Below are 10129 nucleotides of genomic sequence, written 5' to 3'. Positions count from 1 at the left end.
CCTATATCTATAGAGGTTAATGATATTTTTATACGGCGACCTTGTAATGCCATGAATGTCGTTGTTTTACATTTAAATTACAGCGGTCAGTTTTATGTTCGCATTTTGAAAATAATGTTTTGTTGAAAAATAATCTAGATAAAACAGACATAGATTTTCAGACAAAATTATTTTTACCAGACACTAAAAAACTTATTACTTGTTCTGGTGTTTGTAGACCGAACATTTATTTGACTCAAGAAAATGTTACTTTAGTAGATGTTAAGAATTTATTCAGCAGAAGCATGACTGTCAAATTGGAAAGTCATAAAATCATTGAAAGATCTTTGAGTTACGTGGGAATTGTTAATACAAAATAATGTTAGTATTTGACGGACTGAGGTCTCCTTAATTTAAGTCAATATAATGCCTTCCTAATGTAATTTCTTAGTTTTTGCAGTTATTGCCTGTTATTCTAATTTATAAATGGTGATAAAACCCAAAGGATAGAAAACAGATTAATCAATATATTGTTGCACCCTGTCAAGGGCAAGCCGTTGTTTCCTTTAGCAAGAAACTTTACATTCATTATTGCTTAGTACTGTTTGGTTCCAGGAACGGATTCGAAAGTGTTTCAATCAGCTTATAGCTTCCAACACAACCGAACAAAAAATAAATAAATTTGTATCAACTAATATATTGCTGGAGGTCCGTCTTTTTATTTCATTATCTCAAGAAAAGAGTGTTTAGGTTAACTTGTAAAGCTGTTATTGGAGCTTCAGAGTACGAGTATTCTTATGGAACTAATAGTAAAATACTAGTAATCTCCCTTCCTTATACATACTTTTCGCGATCCCATGCATTTGAAATTGGTTTTAAATGTGGACAATGTTGAATATTGTTTTTTTCAACTTGGCCATGTTACAACATTCAACCATAAGGTTAACATATATTTGTAAAAACCATTTTCATTGTTTCCCGCGGCGCAGGAGTGTAATAAAGCCATTTAATAAAAACGATATAATACTAGGATGGCTTTTCATAAAGGTAAAATAAACTGTAATTTTCCACTTCACTTGCACTCTATGTCATTGAAATATTGAAATTGTTTAATTTGAATACAGCCAGGTTTCTTTGTTTATGCTTTCAGAAGAAAGCCGAGTTAATACATTTATGTAGTCCTTTGCCTCTTCCATTGTTATTTCAATATTTTCATACAGGTTCTATTAAGTCAAACTTGGTGCAGGATTATCATCCTCTGTACTAGAATAAAATTGATTCTATAATTACCTTCAAAGCACATATCTTTGCATAAAGAGTACAATCAATTTAACAAAAATGCATTGCATCTAATAAAGAATTACACATTTATAACATCCAATGAAAACTGAACCAAAATGATCTCGTAAATGAACTCACACATTTTTGATTAACCAGTGATTTCACCAGTATATTACAGATATTCTTCTAGTTGTATTACAATGTCAAATGAAAGTTTAATAAACTATGAAATTCTAAACAAAATAAGGTAGTGTCGACATAATGGTCCATAACTCCGCCTCTCGAATAGTGGGCTCAAGCCCATACATGTGGATTGTTGAACACAGATTTTTTGTTTACCCTAAAATGAGGCCTATATCAATCATCTGTACAATGAAGCACGTTAAACCATTTCATAACATAATCAAAGCAATGTTGCATGTGCGGGACGTATACAAACAGTAGGCAGTGAGCAGTAAGCTGTCGTTTATGGAATTCTGTATGAAATAGATTATTTAATTCTTTGTTGAATTTAGTTACGGTTGACTGGTACGCTATTTTCCGTGTTGACTATTAAAGAGGGAAAAAGCGTTAGGCATATTACTATAATAATACATTATATTAAATGAGATATATACGGAAAATTAAAATGTTCTAAGACTACGTTATTCGAAAACATTTCGAAGCGTCAGAATGAAAAAAATAAAGTTTTTTTTTTTTTTAAATCAAGATCGCGATATTGGAACAAGACGTGATAAGATGTGCTACCGTTTCATTTCCGACGGTTTTCATGACTGTATTATACTTAGTTTTCTTTAGGCTGTAAGTCTACCGATTCATTTCCGACGGTACTCCTGCTGAGCTGCTAACTTCACAAATTATGTTAAGAAAATGTTCAACATTAAAAAATAAAGATCACGATATTGGAAAAGGCGTGGAGTGATCTTAAGAAGTGCTACTTATATACCGACTGTTTTCAGGTTTGAACTATTCTTAGTTTTCTTTAGGCTCCTAGGCTGCCAGGCTGTCTACTTCAGGCTGTTAGGTTGCCAACTTCAGAATTTCAATCATGTAAAATTCTGGAAACAAAGTGATCCTTCGGAAGCATTAATCACAACAAAATAACATAAGAATTGCAGACTCGGTTTGATTGAGTCTGTACATGAGAGATAATGAATGTGTGCAACATCCCTCACGCCCCCTAGCACCGGCTTGAGCGGTACTCAATTCTCAACACTCTATAGTGTTGGCATCAATGATCCCGAAGGACCAGAAAATATAACAACACTGAAGTGAAGTACGGGGCAACTTTTTACGGCTGCCACACGGCACTTGACACCTGCTGTTGTGAAGTACAAAAGTTTGGATAAAAATTGAAAAAGGACTAAATTAACTTTAAAAGACATATCTTATCATTTAACATTTATCTTATCATTTAAGAGAAAGAAAACATTTATTTTTTTACTCTAGCGACCTGGCAAGCCAGAAATTGTACAGTTGTAGAAATGTTACAAATATGATAAAAACAGGACTTTATGAAGTTCTTAAGACTATTCTTGATATTCAAAAGGTATATAAAAAGAAAAAAAATCACTTTCAGATATTATTTTCATTTACTCATTTTTGTGATGTTGGCTTGCGGCCTAAAATTTTAATCCTGTTGGAAAACGACTGCTAAGTCACTTATAAAGACATATCTTATAAAAGAAAGAAAACTGACATTTAGAAAGCTTTTTTTCTCTAGCGACCTTAACAGGCAGTTGTAGAAATGTTATAAATATGATAAAAACGAGACTTTATGTGGAGGTACATACCTTCATATTGTTAATAAGAAATTTCGCGTTATATGAAAGATAAAAAAATATTTAAAAAATCATTTTTGATAATTTGAATGGCTCTTTATGTTTAGACTCATCTCGTCAATTTAAGTCAAAACACTCATTTGGATCAATCTAAACATTTTGATATGTTAATTTTTTTTTCATTTGAATAGTACCTTAAAATGTAGAAATTTTGCGGCTTTAAAGTCTTGAAAAATCACTTGTTTGTGAATTACTCGTGTGTATACGACACAGGCATGTACGAAATTCTTTACCTTTTCCCAACACATTTGCCGATTCCGTTTATGCGAAAAAAAGTCTAATAAAAGTGCAATACTAGTATGTTTGATACATGTACTTTTGAATAATGACTAAATAATACATAACGTAAAAGGCAATACGAGAATGGTCAACGAAACTATGTATTGTACCTTAGTTAAATATTGCTTTAATGCAACATATATACTTGTATAAGCAAATAATATCTCTTAAATACCAGAACCTGTATAACTGTCAATGCACATTTTTCAATACAAAACTAAAAAATCTTTTCTTAGCTCCAGTGATCTTGAAGTAATTACTCCTTACTCCACCCAAAGTTAATTAATTCAAGATTTCTGTCAAATTTGACAAAATAAGGCTATTCCCAGCGGTATTAGTCAGAATGCCGCCATTAGAAGTCTTCAAATATTCTGCCGATGCCATTTGCCTCCTCAGCGACGAGCACGCTCCGAGGGGAAGTGAGAAGCTGTTTAGCCAATGTATAGTGCTGCAAATCTTATTGCAAAGCCTATTAAGAGTGGTAAGTGGTCTATGTCAGCCAACAGCAAGTTTCAAATACCAAAATGTTCGTTTGGATCTGTAGTTTCTGGAATGGATATTCATTTGGCCCAACCCCGATGCGAAGCTAAGATATCCAAGATGGCGTCAGAGATGGCAGTAAGCGAACTATGCCATAAATGTATTTCATTGATCTGAATTCATATTCATAGTGGGTGGGGTGAACAACTTTTTTGTTTTATATTATAAAAGTGATATTAAAAAGGTTAGTGATGAGACATCCTACCTTTCATATAAAATGCCCTGCATGTGTGTCTAAATGTTGACTTATCTCTTTCATTTGTTTTATGCACAGAATAAGGAACTAATTTACTGACCTACAATTCAGTATTTGCCTAATGCAAAAGGATTTGTTTGCAAGTTTGTTTCTCCTATTGTTATTCTTTAAATGTGATTTTGATTAAACTTCTGGGTCACTCTTCAAGAACCTAAGCATTTATTAGGAAATAATTATATCCATTTAACTGAAACAATTTCTCGAAACTAGATTACTGTAGGTTACTTCCCTTTAACATGTTTTTTTTTCCTAAGAGATATACTTCTTTATTATGCAGGCTGTTGATTTTAAATATACGAGCGTGCTGTCTTTCATGCAGCTCTCGGTTTAAGTTTTAAGGCATATGATTATCTACAATTGTACCATATTTGGAGTGTTGTCATTATTGATGAATGATATAATATATACATTAAAATATCATTTGCTTGAAATGGATAGGTATTTTGCGGGCCTACCTCACTCACCCGAGCAAATGGTCAGAGATAATTAATGATGTGAAGGCGAACATAGACCAGCTTGAACAAGCAACCAGAGATCTGTAAAGTTCAGCCACAAACAATTGAGAAATTGAGTTCACTCATGTCTTACAGGCAGGAAAATATAAAAAAGGAACCAATTGGACGAAAATAGCTAAACTTTTCCCTGACGGATACTTTGAGTTAAAACGAAGAGCTTTCATAAATCTTAATTTTTCGTACAGCTTTTACATAATAAGTCCAATTCTGCCTACAAGTGTAGCACATATCTTCACAGTTCTAGCTAGCAATCGCCTCGCGTGGCGCCATCCGGTACTTGTTACTTGTGTAACATTTAATCTTTCCTATAGCGTGTTCCACCAAAAACTCTTTAACGCTTTACGTAACGATTAAAACGAAATGACTGCCGTCGTTCTACACAATGTTTTCTTCTTATCTGTGCAGCGGAATATGGAGTATGAACAATTTTGTCTCCTAACAAAAAGCAATTTTCAGGAAATTGTAATTCTCAACCAATTTGTTGCATTAGGCCAAATTGCTGTGCATCATTTTGATGTCCCAAAATCCCAGATTCAACATAAACTATCTAACCCGTATTATCAACTATAAACAGTGATAATATGACCAGAATAATATTGTTGTTGGTTCGCTGTTGGCTTGTACCATCTATTGCCCCAACAGCAGCATCAACCTAGTTTCCACGCAAATTATTCCATTCATGCAAATTTGGCCAGTGAATATAGTCAGATAATTATGCATCAAAAAATGGTAGTGCACGATTTATCTCCTCCTGTACATTCGTCACACTCATTTAAAACCAAACAGCTAGTAAGAATGGTAAGTTCGTAACCAAATCAAAACAAGTAAAACCCGATTTCTTTTAGACAAAATGTTATATTGTATTGTATTGGAAGAGGTATTTATTTACAAGTTCTAGGAAAGTCTCAGGACTTTTTCCAGTGGTTTCAAAGAACTCGTATCGCCAATCCGAGATCAAGCCAAACACATTTCTACCAGTTTGGGTAAAAGCCTGTTTCTGACATCTAGTAGAGGATCTGGAGGTAGGCAACAGACAAGAAGTAGCGATCTTATTAACACATTTCTGGTATTCTGTAAAACGGGCGGAAGTTGGGCAAACAAAATAACTGCTTGTAACATACGTCTTCGTCGTTGGCGATCCATCTTATTCTGAAAAACAAATAGTAAAAAGATTGAATACTGTAATATGTGTTATCCGAATCATATGCTTTGTCCGAACATGAATTGTACAAGTAATGCTCACCTTATTGCAGAATTTTAATCCATATTATTTCCATTATTAGTTATATTATGTCATTGTACACTTAAACAACACAGTTTAGAACATTGTTAATTATTTTGTATCTGTTTAAATCCATTACTTTGTGTACGGAACATTTTTCTTATTATTAGTTTTCACAATAGCTAAAAACCCTTAAAAGTCGGCTTGTAAGCTTGGTGGCTTACAAATTGGTGTCAGAAGTGGGAATTATATTTAAGTTATACATCAACATCGAACCTTAGCCTGCATTTTTTTTAAATAGTCTATTCTTAGCCAGCACTGATTAAAGAAGTTCAACACATAAAATACATAATGGCATCTCCTGACCCTGATATTTCTTTTGATGCACAAAATGACTACCAACATCATCAACCTGATAATCCACATAATGAAGAAAATCAGTTTGACAATGAAAGCATATCCAGCACTTCATCTACTCATGAGCTAAATACTTATGAAAATGAAAGAGACACATCAGCTTCACATAAAAATAATGATCATACACACTCTTCACAAACACTGAGAATGAATCAACATAATATAGTGAACACTTCAAATAACTGTGGTGATCATTTTCCATCTTATATGACCCAACCATCATCAGTCACACAATCAATTAAGCCAGATTCTTATGATGGATCTAAAAGTTTTGAACAGTATTTATCACACTTTGTAGATTGCTCAGAGCTTGCACGTTGGGATTATCGAACCAGAGTCCTAACACTATCAACAAGTTTACGTGGTTCAGCAATATGACCCTTTCCGCCGAGGTACGCCGCGACTACCAGTTGCTTGTTTCTAGATTGCGTGACCGTTTCGGACATTTAAAGCATCAAGCTATAAGCTTGAAAATAGAAAGCGACAAAGAGGTGAAAGTATAGCGACTCTAGGTGATGACCTGATTCAACTTTCGCAAAAAGCCTATTCTGATCTCGATTGTAGGGCTCAAGAGAAATTAGCTTTCAACCAGTTTTACCGCTCGTTATCAACTGATATGAAATGTCGATGCGTAGACAATAATTGTTCAACAGTCACAGAGGCAGTCTCTGTGGTTGAAAAATATGAATGCATTTTAGGCTCGCAAAGTGGTACTGTTCGGGCACTTGAATCAATGCCAACCAACAAATCATCAGAAGATCTAATAACTGTAATCAAACGCCTTGAAAATAAAGTAGATAGGCTAGAGAAAAAGTATGATAACAAAAATAGAGTGCATAATGAGAAAAATAATCACTGTTTTGGTTGCAATTCACCAAATCACTTGTGGAGATCTTGTCCCAAGAATGCAAGATTTAACCGAAATGTGAACAACATTGCATTGCAAAATGAAAGGCGCACTCCATCATATGACCAAAGGTTTCAGTATCTTGGCAATAACCAAAACCAAGTGCAAAATACTTCAAAAGATATGCAGAATTCATCTTCTCAGCTTTCAGCCAATCAGGGAAACTAGAAAAAGCTGGCTCTGATGGCCAAGAGTCAGCAATTGATACAATTAAGTTAAATGGGCCAATTATTAATAATTCTACAAATCAAAATTTTTCCTCTGTTAGAATTGGTTCTAATTTTAACCAATATGATAATGGTTTCTACACAACTTGTAAATTAAATAATGTTACTGTTGATTTTCTTATTGACTGTGGAGCTACTTCTTCTTTGATTTCACAGAAAAAGCTCCATGAAATTGATTCAACTGGTCAATTGTTTAAGATATTACCTGTTTCAAGTACACTGCATACTGTCAATGGTGAACCAATGTCAGTGTCTGGTTCTGTTGATCTTCTCCTAAAACTAGGTGACCAGCATTATGATATTACATTTATTGTTTGTAGTATGGATACTGAGGGTATCCTAGGTCAAGACTTTCTGAAGCAACATGTTGAGTGTATTAACTACAAAAGGTCTTGTCTTCAAATGGGTGAAAATATTGTTCCTCTATTTACTGGAGGAAAAGCACTACAAGTTTGTAGAGTTGAAATGAAAGAAACTATTAAAGTCCCCCCTCAGTCAAGAATGTGGGTTCCTGTCAAAATACCCCAAGCTGATCATCTGTCTGAAAATGGTTTTATTGAACCAGCTACATCTGTCATGGCTAAAAATGAAATCCTTGTTATGAGTGGTATCATTAATACCAAAGGAAATCCTGTTGTCAATGTTATCAATTATGGCAGCAGTGCAGCAACATTATACAAAAACATGAATGTTGGGTTTTGTGAGTCATACTATGAATGTGAAACTGTTGCTTCAGCAAGAATTGCGCATGTTAATGAACTTTTACAAGAACCTACAATACCTGAGCATCTCCAAAATCTTTATGATAGAAGTTCTGTTAATTTGAATAATACTGAAAAGCAAGGTCTTGTTAAACTTTTGTTTAAGTATCGGAACACATTTTCTAGATCTTCTGATGATATTGGTAGAACTGATTATGTACAACACTCTATCAATACAAGAGACGCAGTACCTGTACGTCAACCACCGCGAAGGCTTCCATTAGGCAAGCGTGAAATAGAAAGAACTGAAGTAAATGAAATGTTAAAACGCGGTATTATTGAACCGTCAAATAGCGCATGGGCATCGCCAGTTGTTTTAGTTACGAAAAAAGATGGTACTCCACGTTTCTGTGTCGACTACAGAAAATTGAATGATCTGACTGTCAAAGACGCTTACCCCTTACCACGTGTCGATGACTGTATTGACTCCTTATCAGGCGCTCGTTACTTTAGTTCATTAGATTTAAATAGCGGTTTTTGGCAAGTCGCGATGAAACCTGAAGACAAAGAAAAAACAGCTTTTGCAACTACTATGGGTCTTTATCAATTTACAGTTATGAGCTTCGGACTAGCCAACTCGCCTTCTACATTTGAGCGATTAATGGAAAATGTTTTAAGAGGGTTACAATGGGAAGAATGTCTTTTGTACATGGATGACATCATCATACCATGTACAACAGTTGACCAAGGTCTAGAACGGTTAGACCATATACTTCAAAGGTTACAAGAAGCTAATCTGAAACTTAAACCTTCGAAATGTGTTCTTTTCCAAAAAGAGGTCAAATTTTTAGGTCATGTTGTATCTGAAAATGGAATTTCAACTGACCCTTGCAAAATTTCAGCTGTTAAAGAATGGAACACTCCTCGTAATGCTCGCGAGGTAAAAAGTTTTCTTGGTTTATGTTCTTATTATCGCCGCTTTGTCGATGGCTTTGCAAAAATTGCCCGTCCTTTAAACCGGTTGACCGATAAAGCGACAAAATTTGAATGGACACCTGAATGCGAAATTGCGTTTCAAACCTTGAAATCAGCATTAATCTCTGCACCTATCCTTGGGTATCCCAAAATCCCAAATAAACAATTCATATTAAATACGGATGCAAGCGACAAATCGACAGGCGCTGTTCTTTCGCAGACTCAAAATAGTAAGGAAACTGTAATTGCTTACTTAAGCAAGACTTTAAACAAGCACGAACAAAGTAATTGCGTTACACGAAAAGAATTGCTTGCTGTCGCACGGTGATAGGGCGATTACCACAACTTTTCCGCGCAACGTCAAAATACCATCCTTCTGACCGAGACACCGTATATTTCTGGACAAAATATTAATGGCGGGATAAACAAATTCCAGGATATAGCTTACAAAATATCTTACTGCTGGACATTGCAATATTATTCCAATTGTTTAAGTATTCCATCGAATTTTTGAGACAATTTATCGTTAACAATTCACAAAAAAACACATATACTTCGAAGAAATAGTGTTTACAAAAGATCGTGTGTACCTCAACATGACTCGTACCTGTCACAAAAACGTGTGTTATAACGACGATGTCTTTGTTCTATGACCTAACGAGCTCGTATATTTATTATGGTTAACCCTAAGTTCAAGTTCCATATAAAATTATGTGTTTCTATCGTAAATTTCAGGGAATATATGTTGAAAAAAGGCCTACTGACCCGAATATTGGAGCACCGTACAACACTGAATTCAAACACCGCGTTCTTTTTCCGTTTGACCGATAAATACTGGCCACCGTCTCCTTTTGAATTATGCAATCTTCATACAAATATGTTTCATTTGATGAAAGATTGTTTACTTGCTGTTACGTTATGTTGCTGTTATCATACGTTATGTTATGGAAAATTTCAGAAGGTCTGATCTGTGTTAATACTACCAGTTA

Source organism: Ruditapes philippinarum, unplaced genomic scaffold (genome assembly GCF_026571515.1).
Source record: "Ruditapes philippinarum isolate M1 unplaced genomic scaffold, ASM2657151v2 ctg4301_1_1_1_1, whole genome shotgun sequence".
Classification (NCBI taxonomy): domain Eukaryota; kingdom Metazoa; phylum Mollusca; class Bivalvia; order Venerida; family Veneridae; genus Ruditapes; species Ruditapes philippinarum.
Note: the sequence above shows the minus strand (reverse complement) of the source record.